The 5,000-nt window shown below is 50.9% G+C and overlaps 1 non-coding gene across 1 annotated transcript in view; it reads right to left on the reverse strand.

Moving 5' to 3' along the window:
• The window catches only part of LOC124578117, a 1,910-nt gene extending 1,855 nt beyond the window's left edge, over positions 1 to 55 (reverse strand). The window contains exon 1 of the ribosomal RNA XR_006972662.1: positions 1 to 55. This exon is cut by the window's left edge and continues 1,855 nt beyond it. This is a non-coding gene — a ribosomal RNA (small subunit ribosomal RNA).
• Positions 56 to 5,000: the final 4,945 nt, after the last annotated feature.

A 5,000-nucleotide genomic window follows, 5' to 3' on the forward strand; every position in this document is an offset into this window, starting at 1 on the left:
TGCATGGCTTAATCTTTGAGACAAGCATATGACTACTGGCAGGATCAACCAGGGAGCTGCGTCAACTAGAGCTGAGCAGCCGGCCGCCCGGGAGTGTGTCCCGGGGGCCCGCGCGAACACGCAAGCGTCCGCTCAATTATTCTGCAAACAGGAGGAGGCTGAGCTCCCCTGCACCATACACCTCGAAACCCTCTCAGGTCCCGGCGGCGCGCAGCGCCGTCCTAAGTACTTGGTCGGGTTCGAGAGAGGCGCAATCGCCCGGAGTTTGGCGAGTAGACGCTTTAGGTGCGACCACCCGTGCTCCCAACTGAGCTTGCCGCTGCCGACAGAGGCCCGGGAGCGTGCTGTCGTGGCATTGCCGGCGGGAGACAACACGCGCCACCTACGGTGACCGGCAGCTCCAACGCCAGCGCCACAGAAGGACAAAAGCCCCACTTGGGTGCCGAAGCGAACTCTCCCAGCACAGCGCACGCGCCAACACGTCCGCACAGCTGCGATACAAACCACCTGCGAGAACCGCAGAGGCGACCGAGCAGCAGACGGCGTCGCGGCGCCGAGCGCCGGGCGGCGGCGCATCCTCAGCGCACACAGTCCTCAATCGGACCAGCACACTGCAGATGTCCACCGCGCTTCGCACCGGGCCCGCGAGGACCTACTTTGGCCGCACGGCGCCGCGTGCAGGGTGCGCCGGCGCGCAGCTGCGCCGCCTGCCGCCTCCGTCGGCCGGCGCGCCTGCCACTGGCCGCCCCCACCAGCCGGCTGTAGCGCGTGCGCCCACGCACCGCGCGGCCAGCACGCCGGGAGGCCCCCCCTCACCGGCCGGGGACGGTCCCACCCAGCCACCGCCGCGTATCGCTTCACACCCAGATGCCATTCACGTTCGTGGGCATGGTGGGTATCGCTGGAACAACCGGTTGGTAGCTCAACCGATCGTCGCCATCACTGATTCACCTCTAGCGAGAACAACCGCACCACAACGGTTTACCAGTTGTTCATTTGCGTAACGTCACCAGCAAACGTAGGCGTCCATCGCCATTTGCAAATTCAACGATTGTTGCATGCCTGTGTCAGGTGTCACGACACACTATGTCTGCCCACATACACGCAACAACATGTGCACGCTTCGCGAACACGTGGAAGGTGGCCCCCGTACGTATGCGATGTCCATTGCGCGAACGACTGTCAACCGGCCTCTGTCGCATGTCGCAGATGTGGAACGCAGTGCACCATGCTATCACGGTGTGTGAGAAGAGACGACTACGTCTGACAACACGCGCCACTACATCAACAGACGGCTCATGCTGATCGCCATCCAGGGCATACCACACTGCAATCCAGCTCTTATAGGGAGACGACACGTAGCTGAGTGCACAACATTTGGACCGCATGGTTCGCCGTTGTTGGCGCAGTCGTTGTACGGTCACATGTACCACGATGTATCATTCAGTACATGAGGACCAATGTGCAGTACAGTGTGTGATTTGGACGTACAACATCAGCGGACAGTTGACACAGGCCGTACCACAGCGTAGGCTAAGTGCTTCGCCATGCAAATGCCAATGAACAACTGCAAATGCCAATGAACAACTGCAAAGGGCATTGAGCATGTACGTCCTGCTGCCATCCACATTACAGTGTATAGCTGCAAGGTGTTTAACATGAAGCGATACACTGGGGACCGGGCAGTGCGAGTAGCAAACTATATTGCGGGGGTTGCAGTTAGGCAACACTACACTAATTTAACGCGTCGTATGACAATTACAGAGCAGGTTAAGGCCCAACGTGTGTTGGGTTAAGGCCCAACGTGTGTTGGGTTAAGGCCCAACGTGTGTTGGGTTAAGGCCCAACGTGTGTTGGGTTAAGGCCCAACGTGTGTTGGGTTAAGGCCCAACGTGTGTTGGGTTAAGGCCCAACGTGTGTTGGGTTAAGGCCCAACGTGTGTTGGGTTAAGGCCCAACGTGTGTTGGGTTAAGGCCCAACGTGTGTTGGGTTAAGGCCCAACGTGTGTTGGGTTAAGGCCCAACGTGTGTTGGGTTAAGGCCCAACGTGTGTTGGGTTAAGGCCCAACGTGTGTTACGTTACGGCGCAACGTGGGTTACGTTACGGCGCAACGTGGGTTGCGTTACGGCGCAACGTGGGTTACGTTACGGCGCAACGTAGGTTACGTTAAGGCGCAACGTAGGTTACGTTAAGGCGCAACGTAGGTTACGTTAAGGCGCAACGTAGGTTACGTTAAGGCGCAACGTAGGTTACATTAAGGCGCAATATAGGTTACATTAAGGCGCAATATAGGTTACATTAAGGCGCAATATAGGTTACATTAAGGCGCAATATAGGTTACGTTAAGGCGCAATATAGGTTAGGTTAAGGCGCAATATAGGTTACGTTAAGGCGCAATATAGGTTACGTTAAGGCGCAATATAGGTTACGTTAAGGCGCAATATAGGTTACGTTAAGGCGCAATATAGGTTAGGTTAAGGCGCAATATAGGTTACGTTAAGGCGCAATATAGGTTACGTTAAGGCGCAATATAGGTTAGGTTAAGGCGCAATATAGGTTAGGTTAAGGCGCAATATAGGTTAGGTTAAGGCGCAATATAGGTTAGGTTAAGGCGCAATATAGGTTACGTTAAGGCGCAATATAGGTTACGTTAAGGCGCAATATAGGTTACGTTAAGGCGCAATATAGGTTAGGTTAAGGCGCAATATAGGTTAGGTTAAGGCGCAATATAGGTTAGGTTAAGGCGCAATATAGGTTAGGTTAAGGCGCAATATAGGTTAGGTTAAGGCGCAATATAGGTTAGGTTAAGGCGCAATATAGGTTAGGTTAAGGCGCAATATAGGTTAGGTTAAGGCGCAATATAGGTTAGGTTAAGGCGCAATATAGGTTAGGTTAAGGCGCAATATAGGTTACGTTAAGGCGCAATATAGGTTACGTTAAGGCGCAATACAGGTTACGTTAAGGCGCCATACAGGTTAGGTTAAGGCGCCATACAGGTTAGGTTAAGGCGCAATACAGGTTAGGTTAAGGCGCAATACAGGTTAGGTTAAGGCGCAATACAGGTTAGGTTAAGGCGCAATACAGGTTAGGTTAAGGCGCAATACAGGTTAGGTTAAGGCGCAATACAGGTTAGGTTAAGGCGCAATACAGGTTAGGTTAAGGCGCAATACAGGTTAGGTTAAGGCGCAATACAGGTTAGGTTAAGGCGCAATACAGGTTAGGTTAAGGCGCAATACAGGTTAGGTTAAGGCGCAATACAGGTTAGGTTAAGGCGCAATACAGGTTAGGTTAAGGCGCAATACAGGTTAGGTTAAGGCGCAATACAGGTTAGGTTAAGGCGCAATACAGGTTAGGTTAAGGCGCAATACAGGTTAGGTTAAGGTACGACATAGGTTAGGTTAAGGTACGACATAGGTTAGGTTAAGGTACGACATAGGTTAGGTTAAGGTACGACATAGGTTAGGTTACGGTACGACATAGGTTAGGTTACGGTACGACATAGGTTAGGTTACGGTACGACATAGGTTAGGTTACGGTACGACATAGGTTAGGTTACGGTACGACATAGGTTAGGTTACGGTACGACATAGGTTAGGTTACGGTACGACATAGGTTAGGTTACGGTACGACATAGGTTAGGTTACGGTACGACATAGGTTAGGTTACGGTACGACATAGGTTAGGTTACGGTACGACATAGGTTAGGTTACGGTACGACATAGGTTAGGTTACGGTACGACATAGGTTAGGTTACGGTACGACATAGGTTAGGTTACGGTACGACATAGGTTAGGTTACGGTACGACATAGGTTAGGTTACGGTACGACATAGGTTAGGTTACGGTACGACATAGGTTAGGTTACGGTACGACATAGGTTAGGTTACGGTACGATATAGGTTAGGTTACGGTACGACATAGGTTAGGTTACGGTACGACATAGGTTAGGTTACGGTACGACATAGGTTAGGTTACGGTACGATATAGGTTAGGTTACGGTACGATATAGGTTAGGTTACGGTACGATATAGGTTAGGTTACGGTACGATATAGGTTAGGTTACGGTACGATATAGGTTAGGTTACGGTACGATATAGGTTAGGTTACGGTACGATATAGGTTAGGTTACGGTACGATATAGGTTAGGTTACGGTACGATATAGGTTAGGTTACGGTACGATATAGGTTAGGTTACGGTACGATATAGGTTAGGTTACGGTACGATATAGGTTAGGTTACGGTACGATATAGGTTAGGTTACGGTACGATATAGGTTAGGTTACGGTACGATATAGGTTAGGTTACGGTACGATATAGGTTAGGTTACGGTACGATATAGGTTAGGTTACGGTACGATATAGGTTAGGTTAAGGTACACATTGTTGTAAGGAAAGGTTTAATGGGGGGCGGGGCGGCCGGTTTGTTGATTGTGATTATAGTAAGTGGATGCCTGCGGCATCATCTGATTTGCCACGTCAGGATGCACCTTTGGCTCATGACAGGCGGCGCTCTCATTCCATGCTTGTGGCAGACCTGTGTCTTTCATTCCTGCCATTGTTTGTGTGCTGTGAGAGGAGGCAGTATTGTGATGTTGGGTGCACCCCTGTGTAGGACATGTGTGGGTGTTGGTGGCTTGGCTGAGCAATGGTGGTTGTCGGGTGGGTGGGATATTCTGTTTTCTGAGTGGACCTCCCAGTCTGGTTATGACAGTGTGGATTGTCTAATGTGGCGGAGAGGATGCACTGGGTGTTGTTCCATGCTGGTGCTTACATATTGTCTGTGTGCGTGTTACAGGCAGAGAGTAGTGCGTGATAAGGGTGTGTGGCTGACGTGTGGTTGTGATTGTGAGCAGAGTCTTTCAGCATGTATACGGACAGTTGTATACATTATCTGTATTCTGATGGCTCTATCTATTACTAATCAGCGCCGTGTATACGTTTAATCCGGTTCCAGTCGAAACTGTTGTATCTCTGTACATTAGTGACACGGCGAGCCCGCTAT

Source organism: Schistocerca americana, unplaced genomic scaffold, assembly GCF_021461395.2.
Source record: "Schistocerca americana isolate TAMUIC-IGC-003095 unplaced genomic scaffold, iqSchAmer2.1 HiC_scaffold_272, whole genome shotgun sequence".
NCBI lineage: Eukaryota > Metazoa > Arthropoda > Insecta > Orthoptera > Acrididae > Schistocerca > Schistocerca americana.